Source organism: Phascolarctos cinereus, unplaced genomic scaffold (assembly GCF_003287225.1).
Source record: "Phascolarctos cinereus isolate Bilbo 61053 unplaced genomic scaffold, phaCin_HiC Scaffold_1;HRSCAF=81, whole genome shotgun sequence".
NCBI classification, from domain to species: domain Eukaryota; kingdom Metazoa; phylum Chordata; class Mammalia; order Diprotodontia; family Phascolarctidae; genus Phascolarctos; species Phascolarctos cinereus.
Genome location: NW_027555514.1, coordinates 289,476,568 through 289,497,483, shown reverse-complemented (window position 1 = coordinate 289,497,483; position 20,916 = coordinate 289,476,568). Strand labels below are relative to the sequence as shown.

Below are 20,916 nucleotides of genomic sequence, written 5' to 3'. Positions count from 1 at the left end.
CTGGTTATTGGTGATGTCAGGATCTTTCTTGGGTGGTTCTTCGGTGTATTCTGACACACAGCCTGACACGTGGTAGGCGCTTTACAGATGTTTATTGAATGATTGGGGGTAATTTGTTAACTTTCCTCAGTCCAAATTTCCTCACCCTTCAAATGGTGAGGACACTTTTTACTTTGTGGGGTCATTGTAGGAAAAGTGCTTTATGGAGCACTGTGTATTATAGATCATTTTAATAACAGTCTTGTATTGGTCCATGTATTTATTCTTACTTCTGCTCTGTCCTTCCCTGCCCCTCCCCACCCGCAACACGAAAGTCCCCCCAAAGTAGCGCCCTCCTTGTAAGTTTGCATAGTGCTGTCCGTCTCTGCATGCTGCATCGGTCGCCTTGCTGGCAGGAGTGAGTGCAGTGTTTTGTCTTCTCTTCACTGGATTCATGGTCCATCATCACCTTGAGGATGCTCCAGAACTTCTTTTCTCTCTCACGTTGTTGTCATCGTGTGCATTGTTCCCCCAGTTGGGCTCCCTTTGCAGCCTTCCTAGCTTCCCGTGAAACTGTCCGTTTCATCGCGCTCAGCGTGATAACGTGTCGCTGCATCCTCACACCACTGCTGTGTGTGTGTGTGTTCTGTGTGGCTGTTCCCCACGAAGAAGAGACTCCCTTAGCTTCTGATCCGGGGCTGCTATGCTGTAAATGTTTGAGGCCGTAGGGGCACTTTTCCTCTCTCTTTGAGTTCTTTAGGGTATAAGCCTGATTCTGTATAGCTCAGGAACTTTCGGGGCCCAGCTCCCAATTGCTTTCCAGAGTGGCCGAACAATGCCCGACTCCACCAGCGATGTTCCAGGGTGTCTGTTTTCTCACAGATCCTACTTACGATATTTGTCATTTCCCTCTTTTGTACCTTCTGCCCATCTGGCGGGTCTGAGGTGGCCCCTCAGAGCTGCTTCGTCAGTGGTCTAGAGCATTTGTTCCATATTGTTAACCGTTGATTGGCCGAATTTCTCAGAAAACTGCCCGTTCACGTCCTTTGAATGCTGATTGGGAAATGCTGCTTAGTCTTCTAAAGTTGAGTCAGCCCCTTATCAGAGAAGCCGGCTGTTTTTCCCCATTAACTTGTTTCCCTTCCAGTTTTAACTACATTAGATTTGTTGGTGCAAAAGCTGTTAAATCCTCTATAAACAAAATTACTCCTTTCATCTTGCGTGATCACGTTTAGTCGTGAACTCTCTCCCCCAGTCTGTAGGCCCGAAAGTCGATTTCTTCCTTGCACCTCTAATTTACTGAAGAGCTGACCCTGTCATATCACAGGCCCCATTTGGTTGTCTTTTCAGGGTTACTGTTACTCCAGCAGTGCCCTCCACCCCTGGGAGAGCATCCTGTGGACTAGAGAAACCAGGCAGGCTGCCATGATTGATCTGGGCTGGTGGGGCTCCCAGAGCGCTCTTGGCATTATCAGGGTCGGCATGTTCCATATCAGCTCCTCCGTATTTGGCTTCTTCTGTTCGCTTGCCAGGACTTGTTCAGTTGTGCCCATCGGTCCTTTGCTACTGCGCCACTGCCACTCTGATGTTTGGGTGTCTGTGTGACCTTTCCTTCTGGCTGTAGCCTCCATGCAGTGGGATCCCTTGGCCAAAAGGGGCGCACGCTTGAATGACTCATCTACCCAAATGGAGTTTTGTTATCGTTAATGTGACTTCTTGACCCAGAGTGGTGCTAGGTAAGAGAACCTGGCAGGATGAAGTTCTGGGCCGTTGCAGCAGTCCCGCTACTGAGTAGGAAGGTCCTGGACAAGGATGTGCAGAAACAGCAGTGACTTTGCTTCTTCCTTCTTTTTTTTTTTAATTTATGGAATAAAACAAGCGTTTCTATAACATAGTATAATAAAAAAAAAAGACGATTGCACGTGAAACTGCAAATCTATTATGTACAACTTGCTATTCTTTTTAAATATATGATACATTTTTTCCTTTTTTTCTCCCCCCACTCCCCCACCCTAGAGATGGCAGCCATTAGACACAAATATAGATATGTAAAATTATTCTATGCATCTGTTTATCAGTTCTTTCTCCAGATATGGACAGTGTCTTCATATAGTTAATTTGGAAACTTATAATGGTCAAAATGACTTATTTGCTCAGTACTGCTGTTAGTGTATACAGTGTTATTTTGGTTCTGCTCATTTCCCTCTTCGTTATTTCTTGCAAGTCTTTCCATGTTTTTACAAGATCATCGAGCTCATCATTTCTTAGAGCACAGTCATATTCCATCACAATCATGTAGTACAACTTGTTCAGCCATTCCCCAATTGATGGGGATCTTCAGTCTCCAGTTCTTAGAACAACAAAGAGAGCTGTTGTAAACATTTTAGAACCTGTAGGTTATTTTCTTTTTCCCCTGATCATCTTTAGAAATAGACTTAGTTGTGATATTGCTGGGTCAAAGGGTATTGGCCGTTTCATAACTCTTTGAGTACAATTCCAAATCTTTCCCAAAATGGTTGGATCAGTTAACACAATTTCACCAACAATGAATTAGTGTCCTAGTTTTTCCACATCCCCTCCAAAATCTGTCACTTTCCCCTTCAGTCATTTTAGCTAGTCTGGTAGATGTAAATTGATGTTGTTTTAATTTGCGTTTCTCTAATCAATAATGATTTAGAACATTTATTCATATGACTATAAATTGTTTTGATTTCTTCATTGGAAAACTGCCTGTTCATATCCTTTGATCACTTATCAGTTGCGGAATGACTTATATTCTTATAAATTTGACAGAGTTTTTTATATATTTGAGATATGAGACCTTTACCTGAGAAACTGTCTATAAATATTATTTTCCAGTTTTCTGCTTTCCTCCTGATCTTGGCTACATTTGTTTTATTTATACAAAACCTTTTTAATTTAATGTAATTGAAATTATCCATTTTACAGCTCACTTTGCTCTCTGTCTCTTCTTTATTCATGAATTGTTTGCCTGTCTGTGAGTCTGATATGTAATGTATTCCATGGTCTTCACATTTTCTTGTAATATCTCCCTTTGTATCTGGTTCATGTGTCCATTTTGACCATATCTTGGTAAGTGGAGTCACTATTGGTCTATGCCCACTTTCTGCCATATTGCTTTCCACTTTTCCCAACAATTTTTACTGTTTCAGGGGGATATTGTGGTGCTTTAAAAAATGCTTTATAACAGATTAACATTGAACAGCAGTGAAAACCCACTAAACTTGCTTAGCCACTATTTATATTTAAATTCACTCCAGTGTATAATATGTTACAGTTTTTCTGAGGGAAATTTTGCAGGACAAATAATCAGGATTTGTGATTGGATATTCACATTAAGGGACACGGTTTGAAGCAAGGTTATGGTGGTGCTGTTGACACAAACTGGAAAGTAAAGACAAGTTAGAAGGCACAGGGCATTGTGAAGGAGCGACAGAGCACAGATGGGAGGCCCCTGCCACTGGCAGGCCTGGGTTGTGGAAGAGATAAGGCGGCTCAGGGTCCCTAGAGCCCACGACGGGGGGGATGTTGTCTGCAGCAGTGCTCCAGGGTGCCAAGAGGTCAGAAAGGAGGTGGCTGAAGGATGGGCCTTGTGCTCCTGCCGGTGACCTTCCCCAGGGTCAGCAGGCTGCAAGGATGGAGGCTGGAGGCCAGTTGGAGGGGGGCAACGCCTCGAGCTCCTCTCTCAGGAAGGTCCGGCAGAACCATTTGAAGGCCTTTTATGAAGAGCGTGGCCCAAAGGTCTTTTTGAAGACAGAGGGAAAGAAAGCTGAGGAGGGAGAAAAGTGGCAAGGGCTCTGGAGGGAGGGTGGACATTGGGGGAGGGGCAGGAGCTGGCTGCCCTCCTTGGACGTCGCTCCACCTGCCCCACTGCCATCTGGCTCTTGCCCGTAACACTGTGCCTTCCCTCCCCACGCCTGGAGCTCCCGCCTACTCCACTTACCGCTGCCTCCCAGGATCCCTCTTCCTTGGAGACAACTCAAGCATCATTTTTTGTGGCTGAAAGTCTCCTGATACCCCCCAGCTGCTAGTTCCCTCCCTCCTGCCATCTTGCATCTACCTGCATCTTCTGTCTGTTTATTCATTCACACTGTGTGTTGCTGTAGGTGTTTATGGATGCACTTGGCTCACTCATTAGAGCGTGAGCTCCTTGAGAGCAGGGATCCTGTCATTCTTAGTCCTTGCACCGCAGGGCCTAGCATACAGTAGATGCTTAATCAGTTCTTGTAGGTCGATTGCTCTGATGTCCCATGTGTGGGCCAGATGAGTGGGAGGGTCTGGCCAGAAAAGTGACCTTGGACAAGTGTGTTCACCTGACTTGAGACAGTTTGTCTTCTGCAGAAAGTGGGGTGGGGAGGGGGATGGGACATAGTTTCCTTTGGGTGACCTGCTGGGCCACTCTGGCTTCAGATTTTGCGGTTTCCTCCAGGTCAGCTGCCCCGAGGCCAGTCATCAGTAATGCCTGCAGCTGGGGAGGGGCCTAACCAGGATGAGTCTGGGCCAGGGACTCAAGATTTTATAGTCAACCTGTTGTCACTTTAATCACTGATCGGAGTATTTAATGTTAGGAATTTAACAATTGGCCTTGGATGAGTCAGAAGTAACAAGACTTAGGAAACCTACTTTAATTCAAAATGTGTAATTGTATCTTTTACCCAAAGATAAATATTGTTGGGTTAGCAATGGCAAATATTTAGAATATTTAAATCTTTGAATTCCTCAGTTGCAAGTGGTATTTTAAGTAGTCATCCCAAAACAACCCAGAACCAGAAAGTTGTCCTTGGTGAGGCTGCATGCTTGTGTTTAACGGATGTGAAATGGTTCTGAATGAGGTGTTCCATCTTAGGACGTTCTCCATGTGGATCGTGAAGGGGGCTGATGTCCTTGTGGAAGGAGCCTTGGACCATTTGCTCAGTGACACCGAGGGCTGGCAGCGGAGGCAGGATGTGGAAGGACCTGCTGCCAGGGGAGGTGGGCGTGGGGTCTGCGAGGGAGCGAGGGCGCCTCTCCTCAGGAGGTTCTGCTCCAAAGGGGAGCTGCAGGTGTTTTGTGAGGGTAGTGGCCTCGTAGGAGAAGAAAGTTAAAAAAGTGATATACGTGCAGATAAACATTAAGTGCCTGCTGTCCACAAGGCAGGCCCTGGGTTGGGTGCTAAGGTTAGAAAGATGAAATGAAATCCTGCTGGCCCCCAGGCCCCACATAAACAAACGTGGGTGGTCATCGTGGCTGGAGGAGGGAAGGGTGAGTAGGAAGGCTTCTCTGGAAGAGGTGGCACGTGGTCTGACCCTTGAAGGAAATGAGGGTTTCCAAGCATCAAAGGCCTGAGGGACAGGTGGTTCAAGGGCGCCGAGGTGGCGATGAGATGGCGCATTGGGCTAGATGTGGAGTCTGTGCCCCTGGGCCCTAGGGAAGCAGAAGCGTGAGACAGGACCACACTTTGCTTTGGAAGGACCCCTTGGCAAGTGGGTGAAGAAGGGCTCCAAGGGGCTGGCTGGCTGACCTGGGACACTAGTGGTGGCGGTGGAGGCCCAGCACCCGGGGTGGCCCAGACACTTGTCAGACTTGGTAGTAAATGGCATGTGTGGGGAGGAAGGGGCAGTTCCTTCTCCTGCCCAGATACGCTTCTGGTTGTGATGGCAGTCCTGTAAACTAGGGAGGGGTCTCATCAGGTTCTTCTCAGGGTGACCTGCCTGCTGAGGACCCGAGCTCCCAGGGCCTTTGACATTTCCTTAGAAGTAACTGGGTTTTCTGTTGAACGCTTGATAGGGAGTTAGTCATTCCGCCCTAAACACACAGACAAAAGTCAGATGCACCAGAATGACTATTCTTTCTCTTTCTGTTTCTGTAAGGTGTCGGTGGTGAGCCTTTGCTGTGTGTGAAAGCTACTTTTACTTTAACGTTTGCAAAATGTTTTATTAGGTTGCCTCCGTCCCCCTGGAGGCGCTATCCTTATCCCCATTTTGGAGCTGAGAACACTAAGGAGAGGTGAAGTGGTGTGCCTTGGCTCACACAGCCAGTGAGTGTCCGTGGTAGCATTCAAACTCAAGTGCAGGTCTAGATCGCGGTGTAGCTTTTTATCTGCTGTGCCACAGGGACAGATGCTGACTGTGTGCTCTTCCTTGTGGCTACAGACTGCTGCGTAGACAGAAAACCAGCCATTCTGATGTTCTAGAGCTCTAGAAAAGTCTTTGCCTTTGAAGAGCAAAATTAGCAAGTGCCCCCGAGTCTCACCTGTCTCCTTTTTATTTTTTAAATAAAACTGTATTGCACTCTTTTGTTTATATGGCACCTTCATTTCCTGGTGTGACCTTGTCTTTCCCAGAGAGCTGTCCTTAATAACAGAGGGTCAGAGAGAAAGGAAACAGTGTAGCAAAGCAAATGGATGTTTCATTTTAAAAAGGTTGTATTTTCTCTTCAGGCCCAAATTCTCTCCCTCCTCCCACCTCCTCCCCACCCATTGAGAAGGCAGGGAAAAGAAAACCCATTACAAATACAGAGAGACATACAACAGATTTCCACATTAGCTGTATTCTGAGGTTGAAAAAAAAAGTAGGAAAAGGTAAGAAATCGGCTTCCATCTGCATGCTCGGCCCACCTGTTCTCTCTGTGGAGGTGGATAGCGTTTTTCCTCCTGGGTTCCTTGGAATTGACTTGGCCATTGTCTTGATCAGAGCAACTCCTTTCACAGCTGATCATAGTACAGTGTTCTGGTTCTGCTCACTTCACTTTGCATCAGGCTATGAAAGTGTTCTCAGGTTTCTCTGAAGCCATCCCCCCACACAGTGGTGTTCTGTTAATCACATCTGTGTGTCTGCCTCGCCACTTCAGCCATTCCCCCCCATCTGACAGGCATCAGCCAGCTACGATTTCAGAGGCGCTGACCTCGTGTTCCACACCCGCAGGCCTCCCCCTGTGATGCAGAGGAGAGGAGACAAGAAGTTCTTCTTGGGCAGGTCCTAGCCTGGTCGTCATTTTGCAGTTTTCACTTGGGATGGTTGCATTCTTTCCACTGACTACGTTTCTGTAATTGTGTCCATGGCCGGTGAATTCCTGGTATCAGTCAGCTAACATTTATTAAGCACCTACTATGTGCCAGGCCCTGTGCTAAGCCCTGGAGATACAAAGAACAGCAAAAGACAGTCCATCCCTGCTCTGCAGAAGCTCCCAGTCTAATGGGGAGACAGCAGGTAAACAGGAGTGCACGTTGGGGTAGTCTGAGAGGGAAGGCCCTAGGATTCATAATTCATTCATAATGATTTAAAGGTTCCAAAAGTGCAGTGAGTCCCCCTCCCCCAATTCTTCATGAAAGATAACTGGGCCTGGGTTTGAATGCTGCTTTTGAGGTAGATCCGGGCCAAAGCTCTTGCCATCAGACCATGGGTCAGCTCAGCCCCTGAAGGTGTTTGCTGACTCTCAGGCTGTGCTCTGAGACAGATGGCCTGGTGTGGTCTTCATGGCTAGCCTGGTCACTCTAGTGACTTCTTGTGGGTGGTCTTTCCATTTCCCTGTTTTTTTCTTTGTGAGTCACAGGACCCTCAGTCTCACGGGGGCCCTCGAGGCTCTGAGGACTTCCCCCATCTTTCTGGGCTTCTCTGTGCTCCTCGTAGTCATCACTTCCTGTGGCACTGTGATTCCTGTGCCCAGACTTATGGGGCGATTCCCCAGTCATCGAACAGAGAATATGGAAAATAGGCATTTCTTTCCAATTCTTTCCTCTAGCAAAAAGTGTTGCTGCCCCTGGTTTAGTTTGCAGGGGGCTGTCTTTTTAACGTTGATCTCCTTGGACTGTGTGCTGCCTGGCAGTGGGATTTGGGGGCCAAGGGCTGTGGATGGTATTTCCCCTCTCTGTGCATAATTCCAGATTTCTTGGTTCACAGCTTCTGAAAGCTCCCTGAGACTCCTCTTCCCTCTAGTCTCCAAATCCTTTTGTTTTTTGCATTTAGTCCTCATGTCTCTCCCTTCCTGCTGCCACCTTCTGCTGTGGGTGGTGGCCCAGCTGACCGTGGGTGGCGGCATCATGAGGTCCCAGCTCGAGAGCCCCAGGCCTGGCCTCCGTGGCCCAGGCAGCCCCCTTGGCTCTTTCCCTTGGCTCTCACTGCTTTACAGAAGTTTTTCTGAGTGTCAGGCCTGCATGCCCCTATTTCTACTTCTGCCCTTAGAGGCCAGGCAGAGGACATTTTACTTTCCTCCCAGTGCCAGACAGCCAGCTCTTCAGGTGCTGAGGACAGTGACGAGAACCATCCTGCATCATCTGCACTGAGCTTTCCCAGACTCTTCTGGGTGCCTTCCTCTTTATTCGTGTCCTTCCTGGAGTGTGGTGAGCAGAGCCCACGCCTGATGTGGGCGGGCCACCCTCCCACCTCTCGAGGTCACACAGTTGACTCCTGTTGACCTTGTGGGCCATGCAGACCCCCAGACCTTTCCGGAGCACACTGGGTCTGGGGTCCCTTTCCCACCTAGCACTTTGGAAGTTGAGGTTTTGTACGCAAATGAAAGACTTTTATTTGTCCCTGTTACATTTCATCTTTGATCACATGCCAGGATAGGCCAGCTATTATCTATCCCATCTTTGTCATCTATGGATGTGAGAGTCATGTGGCCTGGCCTGTTGTCAGTGATAAAATTGCAGCCCAGGCCCAAACGCGGATCCTGGAGGTGTCTTTTTTTTTTTTTTTGGTTAGGCAGTGGGGTTAAGTGACTTGCCCAGGGTCACACAGCTATTATGTGTTGTGTGTTGTAAGTCTGAGACCGGATTTGAACTCAGGTCCTCTAGACTTCAAGGCTGGAGCTCTGTCTACTGTGCTACCTAGCTGCCCCATGGAGGTGCCTTCTTTAAGGACCTTGGCTTAATTGTACTCGTCTCACACATTTTCCTCCATCCCTTCCATCAGAATGTCCTTTATTAGAGACTTTGTTTTGCCAGAATCTGGGCAAACAGTATTTCTCTAGGTAGTATATACACACCAGGTCACCAGATCTGCTTCCAACTCAGTTACCACAGCCATCATTGAGGGGAGAGATCAGTGGGGAGAGGGGGCCAACTGCCAACCAGCTGCCCCCAATGGCCAGTTGGATGGGCACAAGAGCGCCCCCCTCCAGACTGGTCCTCGCAGCCATCATCTGGGGAGGCAGCTCCTATGGAGAAGGGGCCAGCCATCCCCACCAGCTGCCACCCCCAGGGCAGGCACTCACCAAACCGAAGCAGCAGGACGCTGAGGGAGAGACAGGCAGCAGGTGCTGGGCAGCTCAAACCGCCATCTCCCCTCAGACTCCGATGGAAACAGCCCGGGACCCCGAACCCAAGAGCCCTCCCCATCCAGGGGAGCTGCAGCCCAGGGCCTGCTCCTGTAGGGGCTGCAGCCGCAGAGAGTGAGGACCCAGGCGAGAACGTGCCCTTGGCCCTGTCCGCTGGTTCAGCATCAGAAGCGAGTAAGATTTCCACAGTGGAGATGACACAGAAGACGAGGCCAGAGCGCCTGCTTTGCTGCTGCCCCCGAAGGCCCAGGGGACCTTTGCACTGGACTTGTAGCTGAGGCCTTCCCCGTGTGCTGTCTCCTCGAGTGGCCTGGGAGCGCTGTGAGAGCAGGGACGTCTCCCTTTCTACTGGATCCCCAGCACTCGGCCAGTCCTTGGCACACAGTAAGTGCCTCCTCCATTCATTCATACTGCATTCCTCTTTGGCCAGTCTGGTTTAAAAAGAGAGAAAGAAAATGAAATTCATCTGGTATGACCTGTTGTGGACCGAGGCACGTTTGGTCGTTGTGATCACTGCTTCCTGTCCTAGAGAGCCCTCTACACCAGTGTCAGTGATGCATTCTGGAATGTTAGTCGAGCTGCAAGGCCCATGCTTTGCAGACTGTTCCTTCCCTTTTTTGATCATTGGAACGTAGGCCTTTCTTCAGTTCTGTAATGTCGCTTCCTGTTCTAAGGGATCTTTTTTTAAAAATTATTTTTGACGCCATTTTTCTGTCACCATGCTCTCTGAATGTATCTTGCCCTGCTTTCTTGCTGGAGGTAGCTCTTTTAAGCAGATATTTTAAAAGAAAGCGAAAAGTGAGAGTGAATCATTTAACAAGCATCATTAAGAGACTGCTCTGTCAGGCACTGGAGCTACCAAGGTGCAAGCTGGTGGATCCCTCATGCCCCCAGGGAGCTTACACTCTCCTGGAGGCAGAGACAACACGTGCCTCTAAAAGCGTGCCTGAGATGGGGAAGAGCACTTGTAGATGGGAGGGCCCTTGACGCCCCTGGAGGGAAGGTGGAATGCTGAGAGGAGGGGGTGAAGGAGCGCAGGGCAGGGGGCACCAGAGTGGGAAGCTCAGCTCCCCTGTTCTGCAGAGCAGAGAAGTGGGGAGCACTGCGGGACCAATTTAGAAAGGCAAGTTGGGACCAGGCCATGCAGGGAATTTTATATTTGATCCTCGAGCTAGGCAACAGGGGGCCACTGAGTGATCAGATCTGAGCTGCAGCTGGGTGGACGGTCAGCTGTAGGGGCCAGGAGGCTGAGGGAAAATCCTGGGCATGATGAGGGCAGGACATTGGGTGTGTAGCGTGCATGAACATGTTACTGAGGCTGCCCAGGGGAATGCACGGTGGCACCCTGGATGGGGACAGGAAGTTCAGAGGAGGGGCCCCATCTGGAAATGAGGTGAATAGGTTCTGTTTGGGATATGCCTAGTTGCACATGTCTACAGGACATTCAGTGGAAAAGTGTTTGTGAGATCAAGGCTGGTAGTCTCATGCATAGGGACATTTATCCCCAGGGGAGCTCAGGGGGCCACCCTGTGAGAGGATGTCCAGAGAAAAAAAGAAAATGTACTACTCCATCCCCCTGCAGAGCCAGGCGGGCCTTGGGGGGCTGCTAGGGTTAGGGTGCAGCAAAAGCGCCCTACAGGTCAGTTGAGTCTGACTGTGTGTGTGGTATTTCACACCTCTGTAGGGAGGCTCGCGAGACACGCTTTTCTCAGCTCTTCGTGTTTCCATGATCTTTCAGAAATCTCTGAGTGGCTTTGGAATCACAGGTTCCTACTGCTTCCCCATTAGCCGTTTTGAACTGAGTTTAGATCCAGCCTCAGGCACTTAGAGCCACTTTTTTTTTTGCCGAGGCGGTCAGGGTCAAGTGACTTGCCCAGGGTCACACAGCTAGTTAAGTCTCAAGTGTTTGAGGCCAGATTTTCACTCAGGTCCTCCTGACTCCAAGGCTGGAGCTCTATGCACTGCACCACCTAGCTGCCTCCAGAGTCACTTTCTAACTCAGAACCACGGGCTGCCTCGGTTTCCCCATGAAATGGGTGAAATGGGAGACTAGTCACGTCTCCTTCTCAGGATTATTGTGAGGAACAGATGCAATGCATCTGTAAAGCGCTGAGCCTACGGCATGTCCTACAAGCTTTTTTAGGCTTTGGTTAGTGGCAGCCTGCTGTTGCCTTTTCCTGGGTATGATGTTTGGGGTTTTTTTAGGCAATTGGGGTTAAGTGACTTGCCTAGGGTCACACAGTGTCAAGTGTTTGGTCTGAGGCCGCATTTGAACTCAGGTCTTCCTGACTTTAGGTCCGGTGCTCTATCTACTGTGCCACCTAGCTGCCCCTTGATTATTTTTTAAACCTCATTTTCTCGCCCCAGTTTCCTGTCCGGCCTTTGGCGAGGTGCCCTTTCCCTTTCTCAGGGGTCCTGCGAGGGCAATCCCCCAGCTCCCACCTGGGGCTCCTCAGACACTCATGGGGTTCTTCCTTCCCTCCCTGAGGCTGAGGGAGTCTCCTGATCCGGCCTCTCGCGGCTGAGGTCCCACCGCTGTTGCAGCTGTTCCGCCTGGGGACTAGCAGGTGAACTGCCAGATGGTCAGGCCTACCAGTGCTATCCTGGAGCCTTCTGTGCCCGTCTGGGTTTTTTTCTGTGGGCATCGGGCAGGAGGTGCGTTTCTCTTTCTGCCGCACAGAGGGTTTCCCTCCTCTGCTCTCAGGATTTCTTCTTGTGAATACGAATTCTTCACAGTAAATGTTTCCTGAGGGCCTACTGTGCACCAGGCCTTGGGAGTACAAACAAAGGCAAAAAGCAGCCCCTGCCCTCGAAGGGGAGTCAGATGACAGGCACAGAATAAATCGGAAACAACCAGCAGAGGGAAGGCACCAAAGTCAAGGGGAGAAGAATTGGGAAGGCTTCCTGTGACGGTGAGATTTAGTTGGGGCGTCCAGGAAGATCAGTAGTGGGAGCAGAGGAGGGAGCGCGTTTTGGGCCTGGGGGCGGCCTGGAGGATGCCCTGAACCCAGAGATGCAGGGTCCTGGTGGTGGAACAGCTGGGAGGCTGGGGTCCCGGGATCGGAGAGGTCGTGTCAGAACAACAGACAGAGCATTTGATCCTGGAGGCCGTAGGGAGCCCCTGGAGTTTCTGGAGTAGAAGGGCATGTGGTTGGACCGGAGCTATAAGAAGATCACTTTGACAGCTGAACAGAAGGTGGGCTGTGGTGGGGGGAGACCCCAGCAGGCAAGGGCGCAGGACGGGGCTTGTAGGAGGGATGCTCCAGAGGTGGCTTGGGTGGGCTTTGGCACCAGGTTACATGAAGAAGTGCTCCTGTGCCCTGCCTTTGACTGAAGCCATTCCTTTGGCCTGAGCCAGGCCAGCCCCTGCCTTCAGGCTTCTCACTCGTATGTAAATGTTGCAGTATTTTCCTGAAGAAAAGGGAAAAAAATTTACTTTTCTCTCTGCCTTGGCTTTCTGTTTGACTCTAATGGTTTGGTTTGTTTTGTTTGTTTGTTTTTTCAATATTTATTTTTTGTTACATTTTGACTTCTGAGTTATCTCCTTTCCTCCCTCCCAGAGGCTATTAGAGAAGGCCAATATTTGATATGTGTGTTTGTTTCATCGTTTCAGTTGTGACCAACTCTTCAAGACCCCATTTGAGGTTTTCTTGGCAAAGAAACTAGAGTGGTTCAGCCATTTCCTTCACCGGCCCATTTTATAGGTGAGGAAACTGAGGGCAACAGTTAAGTAGCTTGCATTTCTCTCTTACACACACACACACAGAGTATATCCATGTGTCAGTTCTCTCTCTGGTGGTGGATAGCATTTTCCTTCATAAATCCTTTGTAGTTGATTTGAACGTTCCTGTTACTCAGAATAGCTTAGTTATTCACAGTTACTCATCAAACATTGTTGTTACTATATACAACATTCTCTTGATTCTTTTCATTTCACTCTTCATTATTTCATGCAAGTCTTTCCATATTTTTCTTTTGGATTTGTTTTACAGTGTCTTGTTTTCTCATAAAGTCACTACCTTCCAATTGCTCTATTCTAATTTTTAAATAAGTATTTTCTTCAGTAATCTTTTGGACTTTCTTTTCCATTTGACCAATTTTGCTTTTTAGGGCATTCTTCTCCTTATTACCTTTTTGGACGTCTTTTGCCATTTGGGTTAGGCTATTTTTTAAGGTGCTTTTTTTAAAAAATTTTTTTTAAGGTGTTATTTTCTTCAGTGTTTTTTGGGGTCTCCTTTAGCAAGCTGTTAAATTGTTTTTCATGATTTTCTTGCATCACTCTCATTTCTCTTCCCAGTTTTTCTATTTTTCTTGGAGGCTTGGGATGTAGGAGGTTTGATTTTGTTTTCTTCTGGTTGTATGTTTTGATCTTCTTTGTCACCAAAGTAAGATAATATAGTCTGACTCTTTTTGCGATGTTTGCTCGTGATCCCAGCCAGTTACTTGAGTTTTAAACTCTTTGTTCAGGTATGAGTCTGCTTCCAGTGTGGAGAATGTACTGTTACAAGCTTCAGGGCTTTGACTAGCTGTTTTCAGAGATACTTGTAGGGACCTGTAAATTTGCAATTCTTCCAAGGTGGTATGTTAAGGGGCGAGGTATTTACTCCTTTCCTGGCCTGTGCTTTGGTCTATGAGTGACCACAAGCACTCTTTTCTCTCTTGGAACTGTGAAGAAGATTTTCTCTGCACTGCCACTACAAGCTCCACCACACCAGCGCTCCCCCTCGCCCCAGGACCGCTGCCCAGAACTGTGACCCAGATCCAAGCAAGGGCAAAGGAAGAGATTCCTGCCTCAGCACCGAAGAGCACCCTGCAGTCCCCCTCTGATCAGTCACTGGATTCCCCTCAGTCTGTGGGCCAGAAGCTCAGGAGGCAGCCGCCGCCCTGGGGCCGAGCTTGGGAACTGGAGCTGGGACCACCATCCTTCTTTCTCACCTCAGAAACAGACTTTTCGCACTGACCTTCTAAGTTGTCTTCTGCGTTCGTGGGTTGAGAAGTCTGGAAACCACCACAGCCGCCCACAGTTCAGTCCTCTGAGGCCTGCTCCAGGTTCACTGCGGCCTGCGTGCCCACGTCGAGCTGCACTCCTCTACCAGCCTGGCACGATATACCTTTCTGATCAACCATCCAGGTTGTCTAGGGCTGGAAATTTGTTTCACTCTGTCTTTTTGTGGGTTTTGCTGCTTTAGAATTTGTTTAGAGCCATTTTTATAGGTATTTGGAGGGGTTTGGGGGGGAGAGCTCAAGCAAGTACTGCTTTCACTCTGCCATCTTGGCTCTGCCCCTCCATATTTTTCTAAAATTAGCCTGTTCGTCATTTCTTTTTTAAAAAATTTTTTTTTCTACATTCACTTTTATAAGATTTTGAGTTCCAAATTCTCTTCTCCATTCCCCCCTTTCCTTCCCCCTCCCCAATATGGCATGCAGTCTGATATAGGCTATACATGTACATTCCTATTAAACATATTTCCATGTTAATCTCGAGGAAAAACCTCGAGAAAGAAAAAAACAAAAACAAAAAAGAACAAATAGTCTGCTTCTATCTGCATTCAGATTTCATGGTTCTTTCTTCTTTGTGGATAGCATTTTCCATCACGAGACCTTTGGAGATGTCTTAGACCATCGCATTGCTGAGAAGGGCTAAGTCTGTCAAAACTGATCATCACACAACGTGGCTGTTACCGTGTACAACGTTCTCCTGGTTCTGCCCACTTCACTCAGCATCTGTTCATCATTTCTTACAGTACAGTAGTTAATTCCATCACAATCATATACCACAACTTATTTAGCCATTCCGGGCATCCCCTCACTTTCCAGTTCTTTGCCACCACAAGAAGAAATACTGTCAGTGTTTTAGAACATGTGGCCTCTTTTCCTTTTTCCCTGTTCACCTTGAGAAACAGACCTAATAGTGGTATTGCTAGATCAAAGGGCATGCATAGTTTTATATCCCTTTGAGCATCATTCCAGATTGGTCTACAAAATGGTTGGATCAGTTCACAATTCCACCAGCAGTGTATTAGTGTCCCACTTTTTTCACACTACCCCAACACTTGGCATTTTCCCCCTCCATCATTTTAGCTAATCTGATAAGGTGAGATGGTAGCTCAAAGTTATTTTAATTTTCATTTCTCTAATCAGTAATAATTTAGAGCATTTTTTCATGTGACTATACATAGCTTTGATTTCTTCTTCCAAAAGCTACATGTTCATATGCTTTGCCCATTTGTCAATTGGTGAATGACTCATATTCTTACAGATTTGACTCAGTTCTCTACATATGTCAGGTATGAGACCTTTATCTGAGAAACGATGTATAAATTTTTCATCTAGCTTTCTACTTTCCTTCTAATCTGCTACATTTGTTTTATTTGTAAATAAAATTTTTCTTTTCTATTTTAGTTATTTATTTTATTTATTTGTGAATAAAATTTTTAAAGTTAATTTTAACTTTTAATTTAATGTGATCAAACTTATCCATTTTATACCTCACAGTGCTTTCTATCTCTTGTTTGTTCACAAATGCTTCTTCTATCCATAAATCTGATAGATAATGTGCTCCATGCTCCTCTGATTTACTTAGGATATCTTCCTTTCTGTCTGGATCACGTATCCATTTTGACCTTCTCGTGGTAAGTGGTGTAAGGTGTTAGCCTGTACTTTGTTTCTGTCAGACTGCTTTCTACTTTTCCTCACGGTTTTTACCAAATAGTGAGTTCTTATCCCCAAAACGTGGATCTTTGCATTTATCAAACACAAGGTTACTATAATCATTTACTACTGTGTATTGCATACTTAATCTGTTCCACTGATCCACTGCTACATTTCTTAACCATCATTGGATAGTTTTGATAATAACTGCTTTATAATACAGTTGGAGATTCAGTATTGCTAGACCTCCCACCTTCGTGTATTTTTTCATCAATTCCTTTGATAATGTTGACTTTTTTGTTCTTCCAAATGAGTTTTGTAATTATTTTTTCTAGCTCAGTAAGATACATTTTTGGTAGTTTAATTGGGGTGGCACTGAATAATTAGATTAATTTGGGTGGAATTGTCATTATTATATTGGTTTAGCCCACCCATGAACAAAGAATATTTCTCTGATTATTTAAATCTGATTTTATTGTATAAAAAGTATTTTTAAATTATGTTTATATAGTTCTTGGGTATATCTTGGCAGGTATACTCCAGATATTTTATATTGTCTATAGTTATTTTAAGTGAAATATCTCTTACTATCTCTTCTTGCAGGGGTTTCTTAGTGATAATAGAAATGCTGATGATTTATGTGGGATTTTTTATATCATGCTACTTTGCTGAAATTGTTCATTGTTTTTGCTAATTTTTTTAGTTGAATCACTAGAATTTTCCAAGTATACCATCATATGGTCTGTAAAAAGAGATAGTTTCATTTCTTCGTTCCTTCTGATTCCTCTGATTCCTTCAGTTTCTTTTTCTTCTCTTATTGCTATTGCTAGCATTTCTAGTGCAGTATTGAATAATGTTGGGGATAATGGGCATCTTTAGATCACTCTTGATCTTACTGAGAAGGCTTCTAGCTTATCCGCATTAAAGAGAATGCTCGCTGATGTTTTAGGTGGACGCTCCTTATCATTTTAAGGAAAAATCCGTTCATACCTATGCTTTCAAGTGTTTTTAATGGGAATGAGTGTTGTGTTTTTGTTAGGTTATTTTTCTGCATCTGTTGATATAGTCATGTGATTTTTGTTGCTTTTGTTATTGACATAAATAATCAGTTATGTTAACAGTTTTCCTTACATTGAATCATTCCTGCCTTCCTGATGTAAATCCCACTTGGTCACAATGTGTGATCTTTGTGACATACTGTTGTAGTCTCCTAGGTAGTATTTTATTTAGAATTTTTGCATCAATATTCATTAGTGAAATTGGTCTATAATTTACTTTCTTTGTTTTTGCTCTTCCTGGTGTAGGTATCAGCACTATCTTTGTTTCATAAAAGGAGTTTGGAAGGATCCCTTTTTTGCCTATTAATCCACATAATTTACTTATATTGGAATTAGTTGACTTTAAATATTTAGTAGAATTCACTTGTAAATCCATCTGGTCCTGAGGCTTTTTGTCTTAGGAAATTCATTCATAGCCTGTTCTTTTTCTTTTTCTACAATAGGTTTATTTCGATGTTTTATTTTATATTTTTGTTTATATTTTTGTAAGTATCCTTCTATTTCACTTAAAATTGATACATTTATTGGCATATAATTGGGGAAAATCACTCTTAATTCTGTGATTTCATCTTCATTAGTGGTATATTCACCCTTTTCATTTGTGATGCTAGTTTACTTCTCTTTCTTCTTAATCATACTAAATATTAATCAGTGGTTTATCTATTTTACTGATTTTTTTGTAAAACCAACTCCCAGTTTTATTTATTAATTCAATAGTTTTCTTACACCCAATTTTATTAATCTCACTTTTAATTTTTCAGGATTTCCAGTTTGGTGTTTAATCGGAGATTTTTAATTTGTCCTTTTTCTGGTTTTATAAATTGCATACCTAATTCATTGATCTGCACTTTCTCCGTGTTATTGATGTAAGCATTTAGAGATACATATTTTCTCTGATTACTGCTTTTGCCGCATACTATAAGTTTTGGTATGTTGTCTCATTATTGTTATTTTCTTTAATAAAATTATTTATTGTTTCTCTGACTTGTTCTTTGATCTGAGCCTAAAGTTCTCTTCAGGTCTTGGAAGGCATTTTTTTTTCCAATTTGTTATTTATTTATAACATTTTAAAAAATTTTGAGTTCTAAATTTTCTCCTTCCCTTCCCTACCCATTGAGAAAGCAAGCAATATGATGTCAGTTATATGTGTGAAATCATGCAAAACGTATTTCCATATTAGCCACATTGCAAAAGTAAAATAGCGAGAAAAATAAAGTGAAAAAATTGTACCTCAGTTTGCACCCTCAGTTTGCCAGTTCTCTCCCTAGAGGTGGGTAGAATTTTTCATCATGAGTGCTTCACTCATCTTGGGTCATTGTATTGATCAGAATAGCTCAGTCTTTCATGGTTGACCATCCTTACAATATTGGGGTAGATTACGCTTCTTTAAAATTAATTAATTTTTAGTTTTCAGCGTTCCCCTTCGTAAGCATTGGAGTGCTTCTCAGCTGGATGGCCTCTTCCTGGATGTGGTGGGCTGGGACATCTTCGTAGGACTGACAGTGCCCCTGGTGCCAGGTCCTCTTGGCTCGCCTTCCTTTGCCCCTCCACAGCCTGTGCTCAGAACCGCCCTCCTCCTCACTTCTCAGCCACATGCTGCTCTCCCCGTCCATTACTGAGCCTTTCCCCAGTGGCCGAGCATGAGATTCCATCTTGGCTCAAGACTGTTCTTAGTGTGGCTGATCCAGCCCTGCGGCTTTGTGCCCAATCATGTTTTCTCTTGTTAAAAAGTAGGAACATTTTGTGACTGTTCCTAAGGGATTCCAAATTCTTTTCCAGAATTGTTGGGCCAGTCCGCAGTTTTCTCCCTGGTGTATTGGGGCACGCTCTAGCATTAACTAGGGATGTCCGTCAATGTGGGACAGACTTTTCCACCTGCTAGCTTCAGCACCAGGGAAAGAGTCTCTACTCGTGGTTTTCCACAGTTTGGAACGCCCTTTTCCTGTCTCTGTCATCCATGGCTAGCGTGAGTCCGCCGCTCCACGAGGCTCTTCCAAGCAAACCTTGACCATAGGCTTTCCTCCTGAGACCCCCACCTCGCTGCTCCTGGCATGTTTGCCATACTGCCTCAGCTGGTCATTTAGCCCCACTTTTGAACTCGGTCTGATGGTGTCTCTGGCACAAGGCTGCCAAGGTCTTTGTCTTCAGCATCATTCCTTGACACCTAGATTTTTGTTGAAGTATCTTGATTTCTTGAATGGAGTCTCCCACACAGATGTCCACAGGAAGCAGTGCAGGAATGGAAGCAAAGAGAAAGGCAGAAATACTTAGATGTCCTTGGGAAATAATCTGTTTAATAATTTAATTTTCTAAGTAGCTGAGCCTGACCCTGCAAACCTTTTTTTTTCTCTCCATGTTATTCAGTATCTGTTCAGTGACGGCCCTCTATATGCCTGGCAGTTGTTAGTTTTTATTAGAAGTCTTTTGAGGTAGATTTCATGTGTCTCCCAACCATTTCTTTAAAAAAATCTAGTATGGATAGTTTTTGTTCTTTCCTCATTTTCATTTTGAAATCTGTTCTTCCTGTCTCACACCTAGCAAGCCATCCTTTGTAGAATAAGAAAGGAGTCCAGAAAAACCGAATCAGCAGCCCCCTCAAATCCTGGAGTGTATAAAGTACTCTGCACCCATAGTCTCCCCCTCCCTCCCCACCCTAGCAAAGGCTGGCTGGGTTTCATCAGCTCTCCTCCAGTGGCCAACCTTTCTGACTATATTTGAGTGTTCTATTTGTTTTCTTTATGTTGTCATTTACACTGTCATTTTTATGCTCTTAAATATAATAAGCTTATTTTTAAATGCATTTGTAACCCCTCTTCTATTCCCCTCAAATAAACAACAGTAGAAACCTTAAAATTAAAATACCTCCCCATACTGATCTGGCATCGGGCTGTGTTTTAAGTTCCTTGCCTCTGCAGCAGGAGAGTGGGAGGTTTCATTTTCTACCCTCTGCATTCATGCGTTTCTTTGTGTTGTTCTGCTCGGAGTTCTAAAGTCATTCAGAGTCATTTGTCTCTCTTGTTGTTCTGTTCACTTTACATCAGTTCATGGAATCCCTCCCAGCTTCCTCTGAAACTGTCCATCTCATCTTTCCTTACAGCACAATAATATTCCATTTCCTCAATAGGAGGACATCCCCTTAAGTTTCCAGCTTGGGACTACTGTGGAAAGAGTTGCTGTAAATATTTTTTGTGTGCCTATGGGTCCTTTTCCCTCTTTCCTTTCTTTCTTTAGGAACATAGCCTAGTAGGGGTATCCCTGGGTCAAAGGTTATACACAGCTTACTAACTTTGGGGGCACAATTCTAAATTGCTTTCCAGAATGGCTAGACAATTCACAGCTCCACCAACAATGTACTAGTATTCCCATTTTCCCACAAACTCTCTAGCATTTGTCATTTACCTCTCTTGTCATCTTTATTTTTTTTTTTATTTTCAGCCAAAGACAAGGTTTATTAGAAACTTCCATATTGGGCAGACTCTTAAGGAGTCTGCACATGAGTAAGCAGTGGCTAGATTTTAAGAATCCCAGCATCTTATTGGAGACAGGATGGACCTTATATACAGAAAACCTGTGGGAGGGATCTAGGAGTGGATTGGAATGGGAGTGGCCAGTAAGCTGGGGTAAACAGGACCCCTGGGACCTGGACAGTGGAGCCCAGCTAGGATTAAGGGTGGGAAGTGGCCAGGGGCCATAGGGAGGGCTAGGCTAGGTTAAGGGTAGCAGAATTGGGAGATGGGTGGAGCCACAATGAAAGGCCAGTTGATGGGATTATATCCTCGATCAAATGCCAGAGATTTGGCCATGTGGGAAAGTACAAGGCCTTTCCTTTCTGGGGCCCAAATCCCAACCCCATCATTCCCCCCTCAAACAAAGGGAACCCAAATTCTTTTGGAGTAAGGGGCGAAGGTCTCAGCTTCTGAAACTGCTTCCTGCTGGCAAGGGGCGTAGAGCT

The 20,916-nt window shown here is 45.5% G+C and overlaps 1 protein-coding gene across 2 annotated transcripts in view; it reads left to right on the top strand.

Annotated features, from left to right (window-relative positions):
• Positions 1–20,916, top strand: part of ZBED4 (zinc finger BED-type containing 4) — a 55,366-nt gene that overhangs the window by 8,312 nt on the left and 26,138 nt on the right. The window lies entirely within an intron of this gene.